The 26,872-nt window shown below is 48.0% G+C and overlaps 9 non-coding genes and 1 pseudogene across 9 annotated transcripts; all 10 read right to left on the reverse strand.

Annotated features, from left to right (window-relative positions):
• Positions 1-652: 652 nt before the first annotated feature.
• On the reverse strand, positions 653-850 carry LOC142733207 (U2 spliceosomal RNA). The gene has a single exon (XR_012880011.1). It is a non-coding gene; the product is annotated as a U2 spliceosomal RNA (small nuclear RNA).
• A 6,553-nt stretch (positions 851-7,403) lies between these two features.
• LOC142733193 (U2 spliceosomal RNA) lies at positions 7,404-7,594 on the reverse strand. Its single transcript, XR_012879999.1, has one exon. It is a non-coding gene; the product is annotated as a U2 spliceosomal RNA (small nuclear RNA).
• A 1,226-nt stretch (positions 7,595-8,820) lies between these two features.
• On the reverse strand, positions 8,821-9,011 carry LOC142733194 (U2 spliceosomal RNA). Its single transcript, XR_012880000.1, has one exon. It is a non-coding gene; the product is annotated as a U2 spliceosomal RNA (small nuclear RNA).
• Positions 9,012-10,241: 1,230 nt separating this feature from the next.
• LOC142733195 (U2 spliceosomal RNA) lies at positions 10,242-10,432 on the reverse strand. Its single transcript, XR_012880001.1, has one exon. It is a non-coding gene; the product is annotated as a U2 spliceosomal RNA (small nuclear RNA).
• Positions 10,433-11,662: 1,230 nt separating this feature from the next.
• On the reverse strand, positions 11,663-11,853 carry LOC142733200 (U2 spliceosomal RNA). The gene has a single exon (XR_012880006.1). It is a non-coding gene; the product is annotated as a U2 spliceosomal RNA (small nuclear RNA).
• A 1,230-nt stretch (positions 11,854-13,083) lies between these two features.
• Positions 13,084-13,274, reverse strand: LOC142733196 (U2 spliceosomal RNA). Its single transcript, XR_012880002.1, has one exon. It is a non-coding gene; the product is annotated as a U2 spliceosomal RNA (small nuclear RNA).
• A 1,230-nt stretch (positions 13,275-14,504) lies between these two features.
• Positions 14,505-14,695, reverse strand: LOC142733198 (U2 spliceosomal RNA). The gene has a single exon (XR_012880004.1). It is a non-coding gene; the product is annotated as a U2 spliceosomal RNA (small nuclear RNA).
• Positions 14,696-22,777: 8,082 nt separating this feature from the next.
• Positions 22,778-22,968, reverse strand: LOC142733199 (U2 spliceosomal RNA). Its single transcript, XR_012880005.1, has one exon. It is a non-coding gene; the product is annotated as a U2 spliceosomal RNA (small nuclear RNA).
• Positions 22,969-24,198: 1,230 nt separating this feature from the next.
• Positions 24,199-24,389, reverse strand: LOC142733204 (U2 spliceosomal RNA). The gene has a single exon (XR_012880009.1). It is a non-coding gene; the product is annotated as a U2 spliceosomal RNA (small nuclear RNA).
• Positions 24,390-25,619: 1,230 nt separating this feature from the next.
• On the reverse strand, positions 25,620-25,832 carry LOC142733206 (U2 spliceosomal RNA; annotated as a pseudogene).
• Between the last annotated feature and the right edge of the window lie 1,040 nt (positions 25,833-26,872).

Genomic DNA, 26,872 nt, shown 5'->3' on the forward strand with positions numbered 1-26,872 from the left:
TGCCTCCAGGAGGCCACAAGAGGGAGACAAGGGACTGCAAAATGGAAAATAAGCATCCACCAACTTTACAGACAACTTCTCCTTGCTCCTACAACCTCCATCCTTGCACAGTTTGTTATTCTTCTAGGTAACATAGTAACAAATCCAAATTGCTGCTCTCTTTGTAGGCAAGCAAGGCTTTGTTGCAACTGCAATTCTTACTCCTTCTTGAAATGTAGGGACGACAGTACATTCCATCACATCCATCTAGTGTACACAGGTAGGTCCATTGTGGCGGGCGGGCGGGCGGCTTTAATGGCTGTTTGCTGTTCCCCTACTCCACTCCACTATTTGACTGTGGTGCTGCATCAATCAGTGGCTGGCTCAGGTGCAGCTCTTTAACTTACCTAAAAGGGAGGGCGGAGAGAAGACAAGGAAGGTGAATGAGCTGTTCCAATGTGAAATGCCGGAAACACAGACACACAGACGACACAAAACAAGAGGTGGCAATGTATTCATTAATTGCATTTAATCAATTAGCTCATTATCACTCATGCATTGTCCAACAGGTGTTGAAATAATGGGATTAAAAGGGGAGATCCCTTCAGAAAGACAGAAACAATGGCAAACACAAAAAACACTTTTGGAATCTGATTTTAGTCAACACATAAGGAAAGGGTGCACCGGTCCTGGAAATACTGCAATACCAGGTCAATGCGTGGAGTGGACAGAGCAAGCTCTATTTCCATCTCCCTGTTCTAAAAATCCATTTAATATATGGTCCCCAGATAGGGGACGTATCAGATATTAAACTGATAAGAACAGATTTTTTTTTCAGTTGGCTACCCCCTCGCGGGGGTGTCAATGATTTATTAATAAAAAATTCAATTTTACAATAAATAACATTACAATTACGTCAAACATTTTCACATTGTTACAATAGTAAAATCAAATTACATTATTATTTATAGGGGGACATGGTGGCAAATCTTTATTTATTGGAGTTCCAGTCAGTCACAAACCATTTATTTAGAAGGGTGGCATTTGCTTTCCTGTCAATTAAATAATATAAATACATCTCACTAAAACAAAGACCTAAAACATCATCCGTTGTTAAAACGTCGTGTTTAAAAAGAAGGATGTTCCTGGCCTTCCAAAGAGCTTCTTTAGCGCAATTCATCGTCTTCCATGCTATTGTCTTCTGATTCGCGGTCGGGCATCCAAATTGTCCATATAAAATATCATCGTAACATAAGTCCTTCAGGTCTGCCATCTTTTCCATAAGAGGGAATATCTTTTTCCAAAAATGTTGTGCAAAGTAACATGTCCAAAGTAAATGACGCACTGTCTCCTCAGCCTGGCAGCCTTCCCTCGGGCAGACGGCAGACCTCGCGAATCTTCTTCTGTATTGGAATGCCCGGCATGGAAGACATTGATGAATGCAGCTCCAGGCCAGGTCCTTCTGTGTGTTAAAGAGATAAAATATGTTAGACATTTTCCAGATAAAACCACTGCGTTTTTCGTTAAAATTGTCTATTCTGCTGACCGCATCCTCTCTTTTTAGGTCGATTAAAAGCTTCTTGCTATTTTTAAGATCATTAATACTCTTCCCTTTTAATTTAAATAAAGCAACTATTTTTTCTAAAATTACGTATTGTGGGGGTAAATTAAAAGCATAAGGTGAGGTTAAAATAATCTGGAACCACCCACACCTTCGCATAAAAAACCCTGTATTATAACGTAAATAAAACGACCAATAGTGCTCTTTAAAAAGGGAATTAAAACAGAAGCTAAAAAATTTTAGTAAAAGAAACCTATTAAAATCTGGAAAGTCTTTGCCACCCTTTGGTTTGGACTTCATCACGATTCCTCTCTTTAATTTCTCCATTCTGGAACTCCAAAAGAAAGTAAAACAAGCTTTGGTTATTTTTCTCAGTAAAACCGTGGGAGGAGGGAAAACCATACTCAGATATAAAAGCAGGGGTAAAATGACCATTTTAATAATTAAAATTTTTCCCTCCATAGTAAGCTTCCTCATATTCCACATACATATCTTCTTGTTTACTTTCTGCGCCACCATGTCCCAACTGATAAAACCATTGTCGTACTCACTGAAGGAGACTCCTAAAATTTTAATATTATCCGACACAGGAACTGGTATGTCACTAAAAACCATGCTTCCTATGCTTAAAATACTACTCTTGCTAAAGTTTATCTTAAAACTGGAAGCACAGCAATAAAACTCTATCTGCTTGAGGGCTCTCTGAAGCGACCGGGTGTCCCTGCATAAAACCGCTACATCATCCATGTACCCCACTGCTTTAGCCTCTATGCCGCCTCCCCCTGGCAGGGGGACTCCACGTATCAACTTGTCTCGGCGAATTGCGCATAATAGAGGCTCTAACGCACATATAAAAAGCAGTGGGGACAAGGGACACCCCTGCTTCACCCCAGAGTTTAAAAATACGTCCTGTGTCTTAAAACCATTTACTAAAATCTTACTTGTACAATTTTTATAAAAGGCTTTGATGGATAATAAAAATCCTTCAGGTATACCCATACGCTCTAAAACCTTAAACAAATAAAAGTGAGAGACACGGTCAAAAGCTTTTTCAAAGTCTATTGATAAAATTGCTAAATTATTCTTCCTAGACCTCGTGTCCTCAATCACATCTTTAATAAGGTTAAGATTGTCCCAGATGCTGCGGCCTGGCACCCCACATACTTGGTTGGAATGTATTATGTGGGGTATTATGGCTTTCATCCGGTTCGCACATAATTTAGCCATGATCTTGTAGTCGCTGTTTAGAAGGGTTATTGGTCTCCAGTTCTTTAAAACTGCGATGTCACCCGTCTTGTATAATAGGGAGACCTCACCCTTCTGCCAGGACTTAGGCAGCATCTTGGATTTAAAAACTTCTGCGTATAGTAAAAACAAATCTTCTTTTAAAAGATCATAAAATTTTACATAAAACTCACTGGGTATACCGTCCGGACCAGGAACTTTACCTGCTTTAAAACTTTTAACTGTTTCTAAAATCTCCTGCTCCGTCAGGTCCTGCAATAAAAAATTCTGGGAGACAGGGTCTAAAACAGTGGTAATCTCCTTCAGTGAGTCACGCATAAAATCACGATCCACAGTCTTAACATTAAAAAGGTCAGTATAAAACTCATGAACTTTACTTAAAAGACCCTGTACATCCGACACACCTTCAATGTTTTTGATGACAGCCCTTTTGTTGTTGATTTTTTTTAAAAAGTACCTGGAGCAGGTCTCGTTCTCCTCTATGTTTTGAATTTTTGAACGAAAGATTATTTCTTTACCTTTCTGCTCCAGGCACTGGGCTATCTCCTTTTTGAGGTCGGTGATGTCGGCTTCCACTTCTATTTCATTGTCTCGCATTTTGTACAGGGTCTGCAGACGGGTGTTTAGTGTATTAAAAACAGCATATTTTATTTTGGCTTTTGCCACACTCTTTTTAATAAAAAAATCTTTTATTTTACTTTTCATCTTCTCCCACCATGCACTGATGGGAGCTCTGGTATCTCTCACCCGCCTGCTTTTCTTGTAAAATTCAATAAAATCGGTTAAAACCTGTGGATCATCTAAAAGGGAAACATTCATCTTCCAGGACTTCTTACAAATAAGATTATTAAGATCACGCTTCACATAAAAAGATAAAAGCCTATGATCTGAAAACACGTTGGTTAAAACTTCACATTTAAAAGGCAGTAAGTTCTCATTACAAAATATAAAATCTATCCTGGAGCTACAGGTGGCGTTGCTCCAGGTAACGCCGGCTTCCTCTGGACTGCTCCTGTTACATTCTTTGTAAACATCTTTTAAATTAAAATCGCTCACCATATTTTTGAGCAGTCCAGAGGTCTTATCGTAATTTCTGCTTGTAGCACTTGTAAGCCGGCGTTCCCCTCTCAGGATACAGTTAAAATCACCTGCGAGGATAAAAGGCTCAGTTGTGTTAATAAAAAGAGGTAAAACTTCTAGCATTTCTGCCCTCTCATTTTTATCAGGTGAGCCGTAAAAATTTAAAAACTGCCATTTCACACCGTCAATAAAAGCCTTAACCAATAAAATACGTCCTGGTAAGATTTCTTGAATAAAATCAATTAAAACGTTTCCCTTAAAAAGAATGGCGACCCCTGCTGATCTGGACTCATTTGATCCAGACCAGACGGATGGACCATATTTCCAATCTTCTTTATATTTGGTGTACTTCATCGTATGGGGAATACCGCACTCCTGCAGGAAAAAAACTGAGGCTGCCAGGCAAGATAAAAAATTGAAGAGAGCAACCCTTCTTACTTTGGACTTGGCACCCCTCACGTTGAGGGATATTCCCTTTAGTTCAGACATTGTGGAGTTTTGAATGCGTGTTTGATTTTAAAATAATAAATAGTAGCGGTATCTTAAAATCACAAATTTTCTCCACCAGCAATACCAAATATCTCACTTGGGCTCAGATACCCGCCCCCGTCCGAATCATTTGTCAGGAGGGAGAACGAAGGAGAGGAACTACCTTCGCTGAGGGCAACGCCAGCAACCAAACCTCTGCGTACGGGGAGCCCAAACTCATTCGGATCTCCCTGGGTCTCAAACGGTTGACCGTCTAGGTCGGGTGGGTCCCCTAGGGGGCTCGCACCTCCCCCCTGGGACCGTGCAGGCCCTTCTGGAGGGGGAGGTTGCGCACAAGGTGGGGTGTCAGTTTCCACGGGGGGAACAGTGCCCGCCCTCCTCACCAGTCGCGGCGAGGAGGGGGTTCTAGGAGGAGCCGCATCGTTTTTCACCGTTGTGTCCATCTGCTCCTCCCCTGTCTCCCCCCTACTGACTCTGGCTTGCCTCCCTTTTTTACGGGGACCCACCGGCACCTCGTCCTCTTCATCCGACGAGGATGCCAGAGACCCAGGGCTTGGAGCAGGCCCGGCACCCCCTGAGCAACCAGCCTTCTGGGATGCCTCAGTTTTTCCGGCCTGCTCCTTTTCCGCCTTCCGCTTAGTCTGCCGCTTTTCCTTCGCACTGGGCTCCCCTTTATCCTCCAAGGTTGCTGGCTGCGAGGTACCTGTTTTGGCTCCAGTCCCTCGCACCTTTGAAGCCCAGGTACCTCTCTCCTCTTTCGTGTGGCTGGTCTGTTCCTCTCCCTGGGGACGGGTTTGGTCCGCTGGTGGAGCACGTGGGGGCGCTCCGGGTTGCTCATCTTCTTCGCCTCGGTACCTATAGGGGCAAGAAAAATACAGATGACCAGTTTTCTGACAAAAGTTACATTTTTTTTCTCCTATGCATTCTCTTATTGTGTGCTCTTTGCTTCCGCAGTTTCTGCAGGTGACATCGCAGTTGTAACTGGTATGCCCATAGGTACCGCAGGCCCTGCAGAAGTTTGGCATCCCCGAGAAGTAGAGGTCGCCATTCACTGTTCCAATTTTAAAACGAGCCGGTGGGAGTCTCGTATTTTGGGTGGAGGGGTCCTTTATCAAAGTCACTAAGTACTTCCACTTGACGGTCCACACACCGCACTCGTTCATAACTCTCCCCATAAGCTTGATGTTCTTGAAGTAGGCAGCTAGGAATGCTGCCACTTCCTGGTCCTTCACATATGGGGAATACATCTTAATCACCACGAGTTTGGTTACCTCAAAAGCATGCTCTATTACCTGGACTCCCAAAGACGTGAGTTGAACTTTTTCCCTCTCAGCTTTGTCCATAGCATCACGGAGGATACCTTCTCCAACAAAAGTTACGTCAAAAACTCCACGCCTTGGGTAATCCTGGATCGCCAAAATTTCATGCTTGCGGACCGCCAGCAACTTCTCGAGGATTTCGTAGACCAGGAACTTGACACCTCGTGGACCGCCTCCACCCTCTGCCAAGATGACTCTAGCAGAGTTTCGCAGCCGGGCGTACACCGGCACCGCATCGGGTTCGCCTGCCATTAGCGTGGCCAGGTCAAACCGCGCAGCTTTCGCTGCGCCCCTTGACGTACAGAGACCAAGGGGCTGGGGGGATCGCAACTCGTTGCTCAGGACTAAGCCTCTCTCCCAAATAGCAGCACGGGGGTGAAGTCCAGGCGAACCTGGACGATCCCCCGAGGCCGAGAGAGAGGGTACCTGAGCACCTTCTGACTAAAAACCTCCTGTATAAATACACTTGATCTTAGCCAAAAGGCCGAGAAGCGATAACCCGAACGGGCCGCGCGTTGCCCGAGCCTGCCCGATACTGCTGTTCAGCCCTTGCAGCGATTCAGCCTACTTCTAGGCAATTCCATGGGGCCCTGCAGGCTCACACACTCACAGCTACACGGGAGGTGAATAAAGGCCGGAGAGGAAGCCAGACAGGATTTGCTTCTTTTGCTTGCACCACAATGCAGTGCTGAAAGAGGAGGAATCTACATAAAAACGCCTTCCTGGCAACGCCCAAATGCCCTGCTGCCATGCAGATAAACACTGGCAGCGGCAGCAAGTGCATGCCCACAGCCACCCCTTGTTCCTTCACACCTTGTATCAGCTGTAATCCAGTCCAGTCCAGTGCTGCCTGCTGAGCAGCACTGACCAACACTGCCTGGGCCCAGGCTTTTATCTCTGAGGCCCCATTATGATGTCAGAAAGCTGGCTCTGGCTCCTCAGGGCTCCACTATGACACGTGCAAAGTTCCGTCTGAACTTTATATAAGACGGTGCGGCTCAGTCAGTCACTCAGTGTTGCCTGAGAGGGCAACACTGCAACAGCCGGCCGCCAGGCTGTCTTTTTTTGCACAGCTAGTTGCCTCCAGGAGGCCACAAGAGGGAGACAAGGGACTGAAAAATGGAAAATAAGCATCCACCAACTTTACAGACAACTTCTCCTTGCTCCTACAACCTCCATCCTTGCACAGTTTGTTATTCTTCTAGGTAACATAGTAACAAATCCAAATTGCTGCTCTCTTTGTAGGCAAGCAAGGCTTTGTTGCAACTGCAATTCTTACTCCTTCTTGAAATGTAGGGACGACAGTACATTCCATCACATCCATCTAGTGTACACAGGTAGGTCCATTGTGGCGGGCGGGCGGGCGGCTTTAATGGCTGTTTGCTGTTCCCCTACTCCACTCCACTATTTGACTGTGGTGCTGCATCAATCAGTGGCTGGCTCAGGTGCAGCTCTTTAACTTACCTAAAAGGGAGGGCGGAGAGAAGACAAGGAAGGTGAATGAGCTGTTCCAATGTGAAATGCCGGAAACACAGACACACAGACGACACAAAACAAGAGGTGGCAATGTATTCATTAATTGCATTTAATCAATTAGCTCATTATCACTCATGCATTGTCCAACAGGTGTTGAAATAATGGGATTAAAAGGGGAGATCCCTTCAGAAAGACAGAAACAATGGCAAACACAAAAAACACTTTTGGAATCTGATTTTAGTCAACACATAAGGAAAGGGTGCACCGGTCCTGGAAATACTGCAATACCAGGTCAATGCGTGGAGTGGACAGAGCAAGCTCTATTTCCATCTCCCTGTTCTAAAAATCCATTTAATATATGGTCCCCAGATAGGGGACGTATCAGATATTAAACTGATAAGAACAGATACTACACTTGATCTTAGCCAAAAGGCCGAGAAGCGATAACCCGAACGGGCCGCGCGTTGCCCGAGCCTGCCCGATACTGCTGTTCAGCCCTTGCAGTGATTCAGCCTACTTCTAGGCAATTCCATGGGGCCCTGCAGGCTCACACACTCACAGCTACACGGGAGGTGAATAAAGGCCGGAGAGGAAGCCAGACAGGATTTGCTTCTTTTGCTTGCACCACAATGCAGTGCTGAAAGAGGAGGAATCTACATAAAAACGCCTTCCTGGCAACGCCCAAATGCCCTGCTGCCATGCAGATAAACACTGGCAGCGGCAGCAAGTGCATGCCCACAGCCACCCCTTGTTCCTTCACACCTTGTATCAGCTGTAATCCAGTCCAGTCCAGTGCTGCCTGCTGAGCAGCACTGACCAACACTGCCTGGGCCCAGGCTTTTATCTCTGAGGCCCCATTATGATGTCAGAAAGCTGGCTCTGGCTCCTCAGGGCTCCACTATGACACGTGCAAAGTTCCGTCTGAACTTTATATAAGACGGTGCGGCTCAGTCAGTCACTCAGTGTTGCCTGAGAGGGCAACACTGCAACAGCCGGCCGCCAGGCTGTCTTTTTTTGCACAGCTAGTTGCCTCCAGGAGGCCACAAGAGGGAGACAAGGGACTGCAAAATGGAAAATAAGCATCCACCAACTTTACAGACAACTTCTCCTTGCTCCTACAACCTCCATCCTTGCACAGTTTGTTATTCTTCTAGGTAACATAGTAACAAATCCAAATTGCTGCTCTCTTTGTAGGCAAGCAAGGCTTTGTTGCAACTGCAATTCTTACTCCTTCTTGAAATGTAGGGACGACAGTACATTCCATCACATCCATCTAGTGTACACAGGTAGGTCCATTGTGGCGGGCGGCTTTAATGGCTGTTTGCTGTTCCCCTACTCCACTCCACTATTTGACTGTGGTGCTGCATCAATCAGTGGCTGGCTCAGGTGCAGCTCTTTAACTTACCTAAAAGGGAGGGCGGAGAGAAGACAAGGAAGGTGAATGAGCTGTTCCAATGTGAAATGCCGGAAACACAGACACACAGACGACACAAAACAAGAGGTGGCAATGTATTCATTAATTGCATTTAATCAATTAGCTCATTATCACTCATGCATTGTCCAACAGGTGTTGAAATAATGGGATTAAAAGGGGAGATCTCTTCAGAAAGACAGAAACATTGGCAAACACAAAAAACACTTTTGGAATCTGATTTTAGTCAACACATAAGGAAAGGGTGCACCGGTCCTGGAAATACTGCAATACCAGGTCAATGCGTGGAGTGGACAGAGCAAGCTCTATTTCCATCTCCCTGTTCTAAAAATCCATTTAATATATGGTCCCCAGATAGGGGACGTATCAGATATTAAACTGATAAGAACAGATACTACACTTGATCTTAGCCAAAAGGCCGAGAAGCGATAACCCGAACGGGCCGCGCGTTGCCCGAGCCTGCCCGATACTGCTGTTCAGCCCTTGCAGCGATTCAGCCTACTTCTAGGCAATTCCATGGGGCCCTGCAGGCTCACACACTCACAGCTACACGGGAGGTGAATAAAGGCCGGAGAGGAAGCCAGACAGGATTTGCTTCTTTTGCTTGCACCACAATGCAGTGCTGAAAGAGGAGGAATCTAAATAAAAACGCTTTCCTGGCAACGCCCAAATGCCCTGCTGCCATGCAGATAAACACTGGCAGCGGCAGCAAGTGTATGCCCACAGCCACCCCTTGTTCCTTCACACCTTGTATCAGCTGTAATCCAGTCCAGTCCAGTGCTGCCTGCTGAGCAGCACTGACCAACACTGCCTGGGCCCAGGCTTTTATCTCTGAGGCCCCATTATGATGTCAGAAAGCTGGCTCTGGCTCCTCAGGGCTCCACTATGACACGTGCAAAGTTCCGTCTGAACTTTATATAAGACGGTGCGGCTCAGTCAGTCACTCAGTGTTGCCTGAGAGGGCAACACTGCAACAGCCGGCCGCCAGGCTGTCTTTTTTTGCACAGCTAGTTGCCTCCAGGAGGCCACAAGAGGAAGACAAGGGACTGCAAAATGGAAAATAAGCATCCACCAACTTTACAGACAACTTCTCCTTGCTCCTACAACCTCCATCCTTGCACAGTTTGTTATTCTTCTAGGTAACATAGTAACAAATCCAAATTGCTGCTCTCTTTGTAGGCAAGCAAGGCTTTGTTGCAACTGCAATTCTTACTCCTTCTTGAAATGTAGGGACGACAGTACATTCCATCACATCCATCTAGTGTACACAGGTAGCTCCATTGTGGCGGGCGGGCGGCTTTAATGGCTGTTTGCTGTTCCCCTACTCCACTCCACTATTTGACTGTGGTGCTGCATCAATCAGTGGCTGGCTCAGGTGCAGCTCTTTAACTTACCTAAAAGGGAGGGCGGAGAGAAGACAAGGAAGGTGAATGAGCTGTTCCAATGTGAAATGCCGGAAACACAGACACACAGACGACACAAAACAAGAGGTGGCAATGTATTCATTAATTGCATTTAATCAATTAGCTCATTATCACTCATGCATTGTCCAACAGGTGTTGAAATAATGGGATTAAAAGGGGAGATCCCTTCAGAAAGACAGAAACAGTGGCAAACACAAAAAACACTTTTGGAATCTGATTTTAGTCAACACATAAGGAAAGGGTGCACCGGTCCTGGAAATACTGCAATACCAGGTCAATGCGTGGAGTGGACAGAGCAAGCTCTATTTCCATCTCCCTGTTCTAAAAATCCATTTAATATATGGTCCCCAGATAGGGGACGTATCAGATATTAAACTGATAAGAACAGATACTACACTTGATCTTAGCCAAAAGGCCGAGAAGCGATAACCCGAACGGGCCGCGCGTTGCCCGAGCCTGCCCGATACTGCTGTTCAGCCCTTGCAGCGATTCAGCCTACTTCTAGGCAATTCCATGGGGCCCTGCAGGCTCACACACTCACAGCTACACGGGAGGTGAATAAAGGCCGGAGAGGAAGCCAGACAGGATTTGCTTCTTTTGCTTGCACCAAAATGCAGTGCTGAAAGAGGAGGAATCTACATAAAAACGCCTTCCTGGCAACGCCCAAATGCCCTGCTGCCATGCAGATAAACACTGGCAGCGGCAGCAAGTGCATGCCCACAGCCACCCCTTGTTCCTTCACACCTTGTATCAGCTGTAATCCAGTCCAGTCCTGTGCTGCCTGCTGAGCAGCACTGACCAACACTGCCTGGGCCCAGGCTTTTATCTCTGAGGCCCCATTATGATGTCAGAAAGCTGGCTCTGGCTCCTCAGGGCTCCACTATGACACGTGCAAAGTTCTGTCTGAACTTTATATAAGACGGTGCGGCTCAGTCAGTCACTCAGTGTTGCCTGAGAGGGCAACACTGCAACAGCCGGCCGCCAGGCTGTCTTTTTTTGCACAGCTAGTTGCCTCCAGGAGGCCACAAGAGGGAGACAAGGGACTGCAAAATGGAAAATAAGCATCCACCAACTTTACAGACAACTTCTCCTTGCTCCTACAACCTCCATCCTTGCACAGTTTGTTATTCTTCTAGGTAACATAGTAACAAATCCAAATTGCTGCTCTCTTTGTAGGCAAGCAAGGCTTTGTTGCAACTGCAATTCTTACTCCTTCTTGAAATGTAGGGACGACAGTACATTCCATCACATCCATCTAGTGTACACAGGTAGGTCCATTGTGGCGGGCGGGCGGCTTTAATGGCTGTTTGCTGTTCCCCTACTCCACTCCACTATTTGACTGTGGTGCTGCATCAATCAGTGGCTGGCTCAGGTGCAGCTCTTTAACTTACCTAAAAGGGAGGGCGGAGAGAAGACAAGGAAGGTGAATGAGCTGTTCCAATGTGAAATGCCGGAAACACAGACACACAGACGACACAAAACAAGAGGTGGCAATGTATTCATTAATTGCATTTAATCAATTAGCTCATTATCACTCATGCATTGTCCAACAGGTGTTGAAATAATGGGATTAAAAGGGGAGATCTCTTCAGAAAGACAGAAACATTGGCAAACACAAAAAACACTTTTGGAATCTGATTTTAGTCAACACATAAGGAAAGGGTGCACCGGTCCTGGAAATACTGCAATACCAGGTCAATGCGTGGAGTGGACAGAGCAAGCTCTATTTCCATCTCCCTGTTCTAAAAATCCATTTAATATATGGTCCCCAGATAGGGGACGTATCAGATATTAAACTGATAAGAACAGATACTATACTTGATCTTAGCCAAAAGGCCGAGAAGCGATAACCCGAACGGGCCGCGCGTTGCCCGAGCCTGCCCGATACTGCTGTTCAGCCCTTGCAGCGATTCAGCCTACTTCTAGGCAATTCCATGGGGCCCTGCAGGCTCACACACTCACAGCTACACGGGAGGTGAATAAAGGCCGGAGAGGAAGCCAGACAGGATTTGCTTCTTTTGCTTGCACCACAATGCAGTGCTGAAAGAGGAGGAATCTACATAAAAACGCCTTCCTGGCAACGCCCAAATGCCCTGCTGCCATGCAGATAAACACTGGCAGCGGCAGCAAGTGCATGCCCACAGCCACCCCTTGTTCCTTCACACCTTGTATCAGCTGTAATCCAGTCCAGTCCAGTGCTGCCTGCTGAGCAGCACTGACCAACACTGCCTGGGCCCAGGCTTTTATCTCTGAGGCCCCATTATGATGTCAGAAAGCTGGCTCTGGCTCCTCAGGGCTCCACTATGACACGTGCAAAGTTCCGTCTGAACTTTATATAAGACGGTGCGGCTCAGTCAGTCACTCAGTGTTGCCTGAGAGGGCAACACTGCAACAGCCGGCCGCCAGGCTGTCTTTTTTTGCACAGCTAGTTGCCTCCAGGAGGCCACAAGAGGGAGACAAGGGACTGCAAAATGGAAAATAAGCATCCACCAACTTTACAGACAACTTCTCCTTGCTCCTACAACCTCCATCCTTGCACAGTTTGTTATTCTTCTAGGTAACATAGTAACAAATCCAAATTGCTGCTCTCTTTGTAGGCAAGCAAGGCTTTGTTGCAACTGCAATTCTTACTCCTTCTTGAAATGTAGGGACGACAGTACATTCCATCACATCCATCTAGTGTACACAGGTAGGTCCATTGTGGCGGGCGGGCGGCTTTAATGGCTGTTTGCTGTTCCCCTACTCCACTCCACTATTTGACTGTGGTGCTGCATCAATCAGTGGCTGGCTCAGGTGCAGCTCTTTAACTTACCTAAAAGGGAGGGCGGAGAGAAGACAAGGAAGGTGAATGAGCTGTTCCAATGTGAAATGCCGGAAACACAGACACACAGACGACACAAAACAAGAGGTGGCAATGTATTCATTAATTGCATTTAATTAATTAGCTCATTATCACTCATGCATTGTCCAACAGGTGTTGAAATAATGGGATTAAAAGGGGAGATCCCTTCAGAAAGACAGAAACAATGGCAAACACAAAAAACACTTTTGGAATCTGATTTTAGTCAACACATAAGGAAAGGGTGCACCGGTCCTGGAAATACTGCAATACCAGGTCAATGCGTGGAGTGGACAGAGCAAGCTCTATTTCCATCTCCCTGTTCTAAAAATCCATTTAATATATGGTCCCCAGATAGGGGACGTATCAGATATTAAACTGATAAGAACAGATACTACACTTGATCTTAGCCAAAAGGCCGAGAAGCGATAACCCGAACGGGCCGCGCGTTGCCCGAGCCTGCCCGATACTGCTGTTCAGCCCTTGCAGCGATTCAGCCTACTTCTAGGCAATTCCATGGGGCCCTGCAGGCTCACACACTCACAGCTACACGGGAGGTGAATAAAGGCCGGAGAGGAAGCCAGACAGGATTTGCTTCTTTTGCTTGCACCACAATGCAGTGCTGAAAGAGGAGGAATCTACATAAAAACGCCTTCCTGGCAACGCCCAAATGCCCTGCTGCCATGCTGATAAACACTGGCAGCGGCAGCAAGTGCATGCCCACAGCCACCCCTTGTTCCTTCACACCTTGTATCAGCTGTAATCCAGTCCAGTCCAGTGCTGCCTGCTGAGCAGCACTGACCAACACTGCCTGGGCCCAGGCTTTTATCTCTGAGGCCCCATTATGATGTCAGAAAGCTGGCTCTGGCTCCTCAGGGCTCCACTATGACACGTGCAAAGTTCCGTCTGAACTTTATATAAGACGGTGCGGCTCAGTCAGTCACTCAGTGTTGCCTGAGAGGGCAACACTGCAACAGCCGGCCGCCAGGCTGTCTTTTTTTGCACAGCTAGTTGCCTCCAGGAGGCCACAAGAGGGAGACAAGGGACTGCAAAATGGAAAATAAGCATCCACCAACTTTACAGACAACTTCTCCTTGCTCCTACAACCTCCATCCTTGCACAGTTTGTTATTCTTCTAGGTAACATAGTAACAAATCCAAATTGCTGCTCTCTTTGTAGGCAAGCAAGGCTTTGTTGCAACTGCAATTCTTACTCCTTCTTGAAATGTAGGGACGACAGTACATTCCATCACATCCATCTAGTGTACACAGGTAGGTCCATTGTGGCGGGCGGGCGGCTTTAATGGCTGTTTGCTGTTCCCCTACTCCACTCCACTATTTGACTGTGGTGCTGCATCAATCAGTGGCTGGCTCAGGTGCAGCTCTTTAACTTACCTAAAAGGGAGGGCGGAGAGAAGACAAGGAAGGTGAATGAGCTGTTCCAATGTGAAATGCCGGAAACACAGACACACAGACGACACAAAACAAGAGGTGGCAATGTATTCATTAATTGCATTTAATCAATTAGCTCATTATCACTCATGCATTGTCCAACAGGTGTTTAAATAATGGGATTAAAAGGGGAGATCCCTTCAGAAAGACAGAAACAGTGGCAAACACAAAAAACACTTTTGGAATCTGATTTTAGTCAACACATAAGGAAAGGGTGCACCGGTCCTGGAAATACTGCAATACCAGGTCAATGCGTGGAGTGGACAGAGCAAGCTCTATTTCCATCTCCCTGTTCTAAAAATCCATTTAATATATGGTCCCCAGATAGGGGACGTATCAGATATTAAACTGATAAGAACAGATACTACACTTGATCTTAGCCAAAAGGCCGAGAAGCGATAACCCGAACGGGCCGCGCGTTGCCCGAGCCTGCCCGATACTGCTGTTCAGCCCTTGCAGCGATTCAGCCTACTTCTAGGCAATTCCATGGGGCCCTGCAGGCTCACACACTCACAGCTACACGGGAGGTGAATAAAGGCCGGAGAGGAAGCCAGACAGGATTTGCTTCTTTTGCTTGCACCACAATGCAGTGCTGAAAGAGGAGGAATCTACATAAAAACGCCTTCCTGGCAACGCCCAAATGCCCTGCTGCCATGCAGATAAACACTGGCAGCGGCAGCAAGTGCATGCCCACAGCCACCCCTTGTTCCTTCACACCTTGTATCAGCTGTAATCCAGTCCAGAAGAGGCTGGACGCAGCTGCAGGCTTAAGGGAAGCCGACATGACCGTCCTGGTAGGGAAAGGGTTAATGTTACGAGGTGAGGGAAAGTTGAAGGAGCTGAAGGAGGGACGGGGAGGAGTTAAGGGGGGCGGGGGGGGGCCGTTACTGCGCTTCCCGCTGTTTCTCGGCATTGAGCCGGAAGCAGCGGGAGGAGTAACACACAGTAAGCAAAGCTCCCCGTTGCCCGGTTTTTTAGTAGTGGCAGAGGCCCTGATTTTAGAGCGGCTGCGCGCCGCTGCTGTGCACCACGGTCCCGGATGGCTGGAGGAGACCGTGGCTGCATTAACGCGGATCCCGGACGCCGTTTCGCCACGTCGGGCACGGCGTTCGGGGTCTGTTGTAAGGGACAGGCTCCCCTCCCCCGGCCCCCCTACGAGCATGGCTATGGCGGCGGGGGGGGAGTCGGCAACAACCGCTCCTGCGCTGGGCAGGCAGAGAGCGGTGGCAGGGGTGACGGCGATGCAGGCTGTGTCGACCCGTCCCTCTCGGCGGTCCCGACCTCCAGAGCGCCTTAGTCCGGAGGTAGTCCCGCGGACACGGCGACGCAGAGGGAGCCCGATCCCGGACGCTGCAGGCCAGGCAGCTGGGAGGACCGCCCCTTCCCAGGCCCTGCGTCCTGGCAGGAATCCCAGGCCGCGACGGGGTCCGGCGGTAAGCAGGGAGTCGCAGGCTGGGCTCCCTGTCACCCCTCCCCCATCAGATGGAAGATGTCGAGAGCAAGGTACGGCCGCCCCGCATGGTGATGTTCCGGCCAGGGGGCAGGCTTCGTCAGGATCGTCTAGACGGACGACTAGATCTGCAGCGACGTTGAGGCAACAGGTCCGGTCGGAAGTCTGGGTCCCGGCGGTCGGGCGGCAGGTTGCCGGCCCATCGGTCAGCGCGTCCTCATCCCCTTTCCGAAGATGTCGTTGGGAGGGACAGTCGTCGGCGAGAGAAGAACTGGAGGAAGGTGAACTGGACGTCTATCGTCGAGGTCAGGATGGTCCGGCTGACGGGAACACAGCGCCTGTGCAGCCCGGTGAGTGTATAACTCCATTATTGTCTTATCCAGCGATTTTTATGTCGGGTGTCGGCGGGGGGGCTGCTAGCATAGCATCGGGGGCCGGTAGTGGCGCGGGCGGACGCGACGGAGCGGGTTTGGCAGATTTAGTGGGTTGCTTACGGGAGCTGGTGGGGCGCCTGGATAGGGCCGCGGCGCCGGTAGTAACGGAAGTGTCCCCTGCGGTAGTTTGGGAAGGCCCCAGGGACGTGGGATCGTTGCAGGCGCGTCCTGTGGTGGCGGTTAGAGAGGCGGTCGCGGTGTCGGTGCAGACTGAGGCACAGAAGGACGGCGATCGAGTGCGCATGGACGATCGTGCTCGGGGGGAGGTGTATGTTTGTTTTGAGGGTCCGTTGGGGGCGCATTTAAAGCAGGAGGTGCGTGATCGGATCTGGAAAGATGAATATGTTGAAATTTTTTCTCTCTTGCCGCTGGCTAAATTCAATTTGGATAAGAGCAAGCGGGATGAGAGTAAAAAGGACGAGGAGGAACGGCGGCGGTATAGGCTTATCCCGCAGACGTTCTTTAATTGGTCGCAGGCGTTCGCCATATTGGCTAGTGTGATAGGGGAAAAGGCGCCGGAAAATTGTTCGGCGTTATTTTGTTATTTTGATGCTATTGGGGAGGCTCATAGGGCGTATGGGGGTCAGGCGTGGCTGCGATATGATGAGCAATTCCGTCAGCGGAAGGCGGTTCGGCCGGCGATTCGGTGGGACCAGAAGGATATTGCTCTCTGGTTACGGGTTACGGCTCCGGTTAGGCAGCCCTTTCCCGGGAGCGGTGGCCAGGGAGGCCAGTCTAGTCAGAGTGGACCAAGCGGCGGGGGAAAGGCGGGGTTTTGCTGGCAATTCAATGAAGGCCAGTGCAAGTTTGGGGCCACGTGCAAGTTCAAGCACGTGTGCTCCGAGTGTAATGGTGCATCACACGGGGCGGCAAAATGTCTGCGGAAAAAGAGGTCCGGGAACCAGCACGGGGCTGGTCAAGGGGGTGTCGCCGGTGAGGGTGGAAAGGATGGCCCCTTATCTAAATGAGTATCCGGATAGGGCGGCAGCTAAGTTGCTTTATGAAGGGTTTAGTGTTGGTTTTGTTATTCCTCCGCCTCCTTATGAGGTTCCGGTTACGCGGAGAAATTTAAAATCGGCTTACTTGCATGCGGAAGTCGTGTCGGAAAAGTTGTTAAAAGAAGTTTCGTTGGGGCGCATGTCGGGGCCATTTGTGGAGTCGCCGGTGAAAGATTTAGTTGTGTCCCCTTTGGGTATTGTCCCTAAACGCGAGCCCGGAAAGTTTCGTTTGATTCAACATTTATCGTATCCCAAAGGTTCGTCGGTAAATGACGGGATTGATCACGAGTTGTGTTCCGTAGTTTATACCTCATTCGATAAGGCGGTGGGGTTAGTGCGGGCTGCGGGTCCGGGGGCGCTGCTAGCAAAAACCGACATCGAGGCGGCGTTCAGGTTGTTGCCGGTCCATCCAGAAAGCCAACGGCTGTTGGGTTGTTTTTGGAATGGGGCCTTTTACGTGGATCGGTGCCTTCCGATGGGGTGTTCTCTTTCTTGTGCATACTTCGAGGCGTTTAGTAGCTTCGTGGAGTGGGTAACGAGGGGAGTATCCGGGGTCGATTCGTTGATCCATTACTTAGATGATTTTTTGTGCGTTGGCCCGGGGGGTTCGTCGGTTTGCGGTAACTTGCTTCATGCCCTGCAGAAGGTGGCGAGGGATTTTGGGATCCCTTTGGCGCCGGAAAAAACGGAGGGCCCGGTAGCGACGATTTGTTTCTTGGGAATCGAAATTGACTCGGTGGCAATGGAGTGTCGGCTCCCGGCGGATAAGTTGGGTGCTTTGAGGCTGGAGGTGCGACGGGCTTGTAGAAGGAAGAAAATGTCGCTGAGGGAGCTTCAGTCGCTGCTGGGGAAGTTGAATTTCGCCTGCCGGATTATGCCGATGGGGAGGGTGTTTGGTAGAAGGTTGGCGGCGGCAACGGCGGGAGTGCGGGCGCCGCATCATTTTGTGAGGCTCAAGGAGGAGCACCGAGCTGATCTTCAGGTTTGGGATGACTTCTTGGGCCAGTACAATGGTCGCTCGCTATGGATGGCCCCAGCGCAGGATACGAGTGATCTGAATATTTTCACGGATGCGGCTGGTGCGGGTGGCTTTGGAGCTTACGGGGGAGGTCCGTGGTGCGCAGGTCAATGGCCGGCTAGCTGGGTGTCCAGTGGATTGACGCGGAATCTGGCCCTGCTCGAGCTGTTTCCCATCGTGGTGGCGGCTACCATTTGGGGGGACAGGCTCAGGGATAAGAAGGTCCGTTTTTACTGCGACAACATGGGGGTGGTGCTTGCCATTAATAACATCACGGCGTCCTCTCCTCCGGTAGTTCAATTGTTGCGACATTTAGTGTTGGTGTGTTTGTCGTTGAACGCGTGGGTGGTGGCGGTGCATGTCCCGGGTGTACGGAATTGTGTTGCTGATGCTCTTTCTCGCTCGCAGTGGGACCGGTTTCGGCAATTGGCCCCGGGAGCGGAACGTCTCGGTTTGGCGTGTCCGGATCATCTATGGGATCTGGTATCGGTCCCGTAGAGCAGCTGTTACAAAGGTCTTTGGCGCGCACGACGTGGAGGGCTTATGCTGCTTGTTGGAGGCAGTGGGAGGAGTGGGTAAGAGAGTTGGGTGATGTCAATACGGATAGAGACAGGTTGGTGGCACTTTTGTATTGGTTAGGGGATGCCTGGGAGGGGGGGTTTTCAGTAGCGAAGGTGAACCGGTTTATATCCGCGGTGGCGTTTGGGCTTAAGTTGCGGGGCTTGCGGGATGTATCGAAGGAATTTCTGGTATCGCAGGCTTTGAAGGGGTTGCGCAGAGGTAGGGTGGAGGCGGATAGTAGAAGGCCGGTGTCGTTTGCTTTGCTGGGCTTGTTGGGCGGTTCATTGGCATCGGTATGTCGTTCTTCAGATGAAATGGATTTGTTTCGGTTGGCTTTCTCGTTGGCGTTCTTCGGAGCATTTAGAATAGGTGAGTTGGTGTCGCCAAGTACTAAACAGGCAGGGGGGCTGAGATCTGGGGAGGTGAGCCTTTTTGCAGATCGGTTGGAGGTATGGTTGCGTAGATCAAAAACTGACCAATTAGGGAAGGGAAAACTGATAGTTTTGTTCGCTCTCCCGGGGTCGGTCATGTGCCCAGTAGAGTGCATGCGGGGTTTTACAAAAAACAGGGGGTCTCCAGATTTGCCTTTGTTACGTCATGTGGACGGGTCGTTCTTGTCCAGGTTTCAGTTTGGAGCTGTTTTTAAAAAATGTTTGACGGCGGTTGGGGTTGCGGCAGGCTCATATTCATCTCATTCCTTCCGGATTGGCGCAGCAACGGAAGCAGGGCGCTGGGGGTTGGATGATGAGGGGGTGAGGCGTATTGGTCGTTGGGAGTCTAAAAGGTTTAAGTCCTATGTCCGCCCCCATATGTTGTAATTTTGTTGTTTATGCTTGCAAATGTTATATGGTGGTGCCTAACTGTGTTTTCCGTTTCAGATTCGCCTCCTTGTCTGGTGTGGTTGATGGGTCATTCGTACGTGCACTAGGGGGCTTTGAGGGCGGACGTCCGCCCGGATGGTCGCCAGTTGCGCATTCCGCGACAGGATGCGGTTGTGCATTGGCTGGGGTTTAGAGGTATGTCGTGGAACAGGGTGTTGGCGGAATTCCAGACATATGTGCGGCTTGATAGGGTTCCGGAGGTTTTAGTGTTGCACGTGGGTGGGAATGACTTAGGAGTCCGCCCTTTTCGTGAGTTGGTGCGGGATATCAAACATGATTTGTTGTGTTTGTGGGTATCTTATCCCAAGTTGGTGGTAGTGTGGTCGGACATAGTCCCAAGGAAGCATTGGCGGTTAGCTAGATCGGTGGAGAGAGTCAATAAGGCTCGGATAAAAGTTAACCGGGCGGTGTCCCGTTTTGTGGCGAAGAACGGGGGCATTTGCGTGAGGCATAGGGATTTGGAGTCAGGATTGGGGAATTTCTGGAGGAGTGACGGGGTTCATCTGACCGAGGTTGGCATTGATATTTGGAGCTTGGCTATAGCAGAAGGCAAAGAAAGGGCGGTGGTGGTGTGGAGGAACTCACAGGCTTAAGGTGGTCAAGGCCTGTTTCGCGGTGGCGGGGGGAGTCCTTGAGGCCAGTCAGTACAAAATGGTGGGGGGGTCGCATCGGGGGTATGCGTCCCCCAAAAAAGGTACATGGTTGAAGACTTCATCGGGTGTTATCCCTTTGAAGTGGTCTTCTGGTAGAAGGTATGTCACTTGAAGGCTTCATCGGGTGTTATCCCTTTGAAGTGGACTTCTAGTGGTCGGTATATCACTTGAGGGCTTCATCGGGTGTTATCCCCTTGAAGTGGACTTCTAGTGGTTGGAGCCATCTGCAGAGGTGAACGGTGCTTCCGAGCTGGTTTACGGCTGGAGGTAATTAGTGGTTTGCAGATGGCTAATTCGGTGTGTTCTTGAAAGGAACATCTGAAGGGGCTTCAAGGACTTCCTCTGCTCGGGTTAATGTTAACGTTTAATTGTTATTTATGATTCTGACCCATGTTGGGTCATGTGAATTATTAGGAGGAATTCTCTGGTGGATTCCTAACTAGTTATCCGAATGTTTCGGATTTAAATTGTTTTTATAAAACTGTGAAATTAATAAACGGCTGCTGTGGCCATTTCACATCCAACCTCGGTGTCATGTGTCGTTACTAAATGGGGGTGGGGGATAGTATGGTTTAAGGTTAACACACGACTCTACCTAGGCAGGTCAAGAAGAGGCTGGACGCAGCTGCAGGCTTAAGGGAAGCCAACATGACCGTCCTGGTAGGGAAAGGGTTAATGTTACGAGGTGAGGGAAAGTTGAAGGAGCTGAAGGAGGGACGGGGAGGAGTTAAGGGGGGCGGGGGGGGCCGTTACTGCGCTTCCCGCTGTTTCTCGGCATTGAGCCGGAAGCAGCGGGAGGAGTAACACACAGTAAGCAAAGCTCCCACCCTCCCACCCTTGTTTTGTTACTCCTTAGGTCTTATGTACGTCTGTCTATGAGCGTTGTGTTTTATTTTGTGTGCTTATTTAACATGTTTTTCTTTTTTCCGGAGTAGGTTCTGTTGTCATGGCAGCTGGCGGGGGGAGTCCTTGAGGCCAGTCAGTACAAAATGGTGGGGGGTTCGCATCGGGGGTATGCGTCCCCCAAAAAAGGTACATGGTTGAAGACTACATCGGGTGTTATCCCTTTGAAGTGGTCTTCTGGTAGAAGGTATGTCACTTGAAGGCTTCATCGGGTGTTATCCCTTTGAAGTGGACTTCTAGTGGTCGGTATATCACTTGAGGGCTTCATCGGGTGTTATCCCCTTGAAGTGGACTTCTAGTGGTTGGAGCCATCTGCAGAGGTGAACGGTGCTTCCGAGCTGGTTTACGGCTGGAGGTAATTAGTGGTTTGCAGATGGCTAATTCGGTGTGTTCTTGAAAGGAACATCTGAAGGGGCTTCAAGGACTTCCTCTGCTCGGGTTAATGTTAACGTTTAATTGTTATTTATGATTCTGACCCATGTTGGGTCATGTGAATTATTAGGAGGAATTCTCTGGTGGATTCCTAACTAGTTATCCGAATGTTTCGGATTTAAATTGTTTTTATAAAACTGTGAAATTAATAAACGGCTGCTGTGGCCATTTCACATCCAACCTCGGTGTCATGTGTCGTTACTAAATGGGGGTGGGGGATAGTATGGTTTAAGGTTAACACACGACTCTACCTAGGCAGGTCAAGTCCAGTGCTGCCTGCTGAGCAGCACTGACCAACACTGCCTGGGCCCAGGCTTTTATCTCTGAGGCCCCATTATGATGTCAGAAAGCTGGCTCTGGCTCCTCAGGGCTCCACTATGACACGTGCAAAGTTCCGTCTGAACTTTATATAAGACGGTGCGGCTCAGTCAGTCACTCAGTGTTGCCTGAGAGGGCAACACTGCAACAGCCGGCCGCCAGGCTGTCTTTTTTTGCACAGCTAGTTGCCTCCAGGAGGCCACAAGAGGGAGACAAGGGACTGCAAAATGGAAAATAAGCATCCACCAACTTTACAGACAACTTCTCCTTGCTCCTACAACCTCCATCCTTGCACAGTTTGTTATTCTTCTAGGTAACATAGTAACAAATCCAAATTGCTGCTCTCTTTGTAGGCAAGCAAGGCTTTGTTGCAACTGCAATTCTTACTCCTTCTTGAAATGTAGGGACGACAGTACATTCCATCACATCCATCTAGTGTACACAGGTAGGTCCATTGTGGCGGGCGGGCGGCTTTAATGGCTGTTTGCTGTTCCCCTACTCCACTCCACTATTTGACTGTGGTGCTGCATCAATCAGTGGCTGGCTCAGGTGCAGCTCTTTAACTTACCTAAAAGGGAGGGCGGAGAGAAGACAAGGAAGGTGAATGAGCTGTTCCAATGTGAAATGCCGGAAACACAGACACACAAACGACACAAAACAAGAGGTGGCAATGTATTCATTAATTGCATTTAATCAATTAGCTCATTATCACTCATGCATTGTCCAACAGGTGTTGAAATAATGGGATTAAAAGGGGAGATCCCTTCAGAAAGACAGAAACAATGGCAAACACAAAAAACACTTTTGGAATCTGATTTTAGTCAACACATAAGGAAAGGGTGCACCGGTCCTGGAAATACTGCAATACCAGGTCAATGCGTGGAGTGGACAGAGCAAGCTCTATTTCCATCTCCCTGTTCTAAAAATCCATTTAATATATGGTCCCCAGATAGGGGACGTATCAGATATTAAACTGATAAGAACAGATACTACACTTGATCTTAGCCAAAAGGCCGAGAAGCGATAACCCGAACGGGCCGCGCGTTGCCCGAGCCTGCCCGATACTGCTGTTCAGCCCTTGCAGCGATTCAGCCTACTTCTAGGCAATTCCATGGGGCCCTGCAGGCTCACACACTCACAGCTACACGGGAGGTGAATAAAGGTCGGAGAGGAAGCCAGACAGGATTTGCTTCTTTTGCTTGCACCACAATGCAGTGCTGAAAGAGGAGGAATCTACATAAAAACGCCTTCCTGGCAACGCCCAAATGCCCTGCTGCCATGCAGATAAACACTGGCAGCGGCAGCAAGTGCATGCCCACAGCCACCCCTTGTTCCTTCACACCTTGTATCAGCTGTAATCCAGTCCAGTCCAGTGCTGCCTGCTGAGCAGCACTGACCAACACTGCCTGGGCCCAGGCTTTTATCTCTGAGGCCCCATTATGATGTCAGAAAGCTGGCTCTGGCTCCTCAGGGCTCCACTATGACACGTGCAAAGTTCCGTCTGAACTTTATATAAGACGGTGCGGCTCAGTCAGTCACTCAGTGTTGCCTGAGAGGGCAACACTGCAACAGCCGGCCGCCAGGCTGTCTTTTTTTGCACAGCTAGTTGCCTCCAGGAGGCCACAAGAGGGAGACAAGGGACTGCAAAATGGAAAATAAGCATCCACCAACTTTACAGACAACTTCTCCTTGCTCCTACAACCTCCATCCTTGCACAGTTTGTTATTCTTCTAGGTAACATAGTAACAAATCCAAATTGCTGCTCTCTTTGTAGGCAAGCAAGGCTTTGTTGCAACTGCAATTCTTACTCCTTCTTGAAATGTAGGGACGACAGTACATTCCATCACATCCATCTAGTGTACACAGGTAGGTCCATTGTGGCGGGCGGGCGGCTATAATGGCTGTTTGCTGTTCCCCTACTCCACTCCACTATTTGACTGTGGTGCTGCATCAATCAGTGGCTGGCTCAGGTGCAGCTCTTTAACTTACCTAAAAGGGAGGGCGGAGAGAAGACAAGGAAGGTGAATGAGCTGTTCCAATGTGAAATGCCGGAAACACAGACACACAGACGACACAAAACAAGAGGTGGCAATGTATTCATTAATTGCATTTAATTAATTAGCTCATTATCACTCATGCATTGTCCAACAGGTGTTGAAATAATGGGATTAAAAGGGGAGATCCCTTCAGAAAGACAGAAACAATGGCAAACACAAAAAACACTTTTGGAATCTGATTTTAGTCAACACATAAGGAAAGGGTGCACCGGTGCTGGAAATACTGCAATACCAGGTCAATGCGTGGAGTGGACAGAGCAAGCTCTATTTCCATCTCCCTGTTCTAAAAATCCATTTAATATATGGTCCCCAGATAGGGGACGTATCAGATATTAAACTGATAAGAACAGATACTACACTTGATCTTAGCCAAAAGGCCGAGAAGCGATAACCCGAACGGGCCGCGCGTTGCCCGAGCCTGCCCGATACTGCTGTTCAGCCCTTGCAGCGATTCAGCCTACTTCTAGGCAATTCCATGGGGCCCTGCAGGCTCACACACTCACAGCTACACGGGAGGTGAATAAAGGCCGGAGAGGAAGCCAGACAGGATTTGCTTCTTTTGCTTGCACCACAATGCAGTGCTGAAAGAGGAGGAATCTACATAAAAACGCCTTCCTGGCAACGCCCAAATGCCCTGCTGCCATGCAGATAAACACTGGCAGCGGCAGCAAGTGCATGCCCACAGCCACCCCTTGTTCCTTCACACCTTGTATCAGCTGTAATCCAGTCCAGTCCAGTGCTGCCTGCTGAGCAGCACTGACCAACACTGCCTGGGCCCAGGCTTTTTTCTCTGAGGCCCCATTATGATGTCAGAAAGCTGGCTCTGGCTCCTCAGGGCTCCACTATGACACGTGCAAAGTTCCGTCTGAACTTTATATAAGACGGTGCGGCTCAGTCAGTCACTCAGTGTTGCCTGAGAGGGCAACACTGCAACAGCCGGCCGCCAGGCTGTCTTTTTTTGCACAGCTAGTTGCCTCCAGGAGGCCACAAGAGGGAGACAAGGGACTGCAAAATGGAAAATAAGCATCCACCAACTTTACAGACAACTTCTCCTTGCTCCTACAACCTCCATCCTTGCACAGTTTGTTATTCTTCTAGGTAACATAGTAACAAATCCAAATTGCTGCTCTCTTTGTAGGCAAGCAAGGCTTTGTTGCAACTGCAATTCTTACTCCTTCTTGAAATGTAGGGACGACAGTACATTCCATCACATCCATCTAGTGTACACAGGTAGGTCCATTGTGGCGGGCGGGCGGCTTTAATGGCTGTTTGCTGTTCCCCTACTCCACTCCACTATTTGACTGTGGTGCTGCATCAATCAGTGGCTGGCTCAGGTGCAGCTCTTTAACTTACCTAAAAGGGAGGGCGGAGAGAAGACAAGGAAGGTGAATGAGCTGTTCCAATGTGAAATGCCGGAAACACAGACACACAGACGACACAAAACAAGAGGTGGCAATGTATTCATTAATTGCATTTAATCAATTAGCTCATTATCACTCATGCATTGTCCAACAGGTGTTTAAATAATGGGATTAAAAGGGGAGATCCCTTCAGAAAGACAGAAACAGTGGCAAACACAAAAAACACTTTTGGAATCTGATTTTAGTCAACACATAAGGAAAGGGTGCACCGGTCCTGGAAATACTGCAATACCAGGTCAATGCGTGGAGTGGACAGAGCAAGCTCTATTTCCATCTCCCTGTTCTAAAAATCCATTTAATATATGGTCCCCAGATAGGGGACGTATCAGATATTAAACTGATAAGAACAGATTTTTTTTTTTTTTTTTTTTTTTTTTTTTTCTACTCAGATTTGAAATCTTAAAACGCAAAACATAGGTTGAAAGTCTTAGATTTCATCAAAACCATCATTGTAGTATGAATATATAATTTTCATGATCTTATCCATTTTTTAATTGTTATTATTACTTTTTTTCTCTTTTTTTAATATGTTTTGTTTTCTGTTTTTTTTAATTATATTTTAACTTTTTTTTTTTTTTTACAAGTATAACAAAGAAGAAAACAATACAAGATTACACATCACAAGGTAAGTACATTCCACATTTCTGGTTTCCAAATCTCATTTGCTCTCACAGTACCTAGTAATAATTTATCTCTCCAAAAATATACATACAGATAGCTTAAACATAGTTTAAGACAGTTTTCAACAGATAGCTGATCTCTTTTAAATAATACAATATTTCTTGCTTTCCATAAAGCCATCTTAACACATGTAAATATTAACCATACGACTTTAAAATCCTCTTTACCAATGCCCAATCCATAAAAGATCATATTAAAATCAAAATGATCAATTTTGCTCAAATATTTAACTAAGATGCTAACTTTCCTCCAAATCTTTTGTGCAAATGAGCAATTCCAAAAAATATGCGTTGGCGTTTCACTTCCGCTACATCTTACTCTTGGGCATCTTTCATGTCTTACCAAACCTCTTCTATGCTGAAATTCTCTTGTAGGTAAGCAATCCTTCAACATACACCACAACAGGTCCTTATGTTCGTTAGACAAGTAAAACAGGTTAACATTGATCCAAATACCTTGTACAATTCTTACAGAGAAACCTGTTACAGAACTCATAATTTTCCTCTCATCTAAGATCTTTAACACTTTTCTATGATTAGTAATAATACTTAAGTCAGATTTTAACAACTCAAACTCCCTTAAAATTTTCTCTAAAATAATATAATGTTCTGGTGGTAAAAACTTATATGGTCTGTTTAAGTCAATTTCTAACCACTTGTATTTCCTTATATAAAACCCAAGATTATAAATAAGAAAAGTTTTTATCTTTGAACTGGGCCCCAATAAAGTGCTTGTACAATAGGCCAAATATTTAATATACAAAAAAGACC

Source organism: Rhinoderma darwinii, unplaced genomic scaffold (genome assembly GCF_050947455.1).
Source record: "Rhinoderma darwinii isolate aRhiDar2 unplaced genomic scaffold, aRhiDar2.hap1 Scaffold_936, whole genome shotgun sequence".
Taxonomy (NCBI): domain Eukaryota; kingdom Metazoa; phylum Chordata; class Amphibia; order Anura; family Rhinodermatidae; genus Rhinoderma; species Rhinoderma darwinii.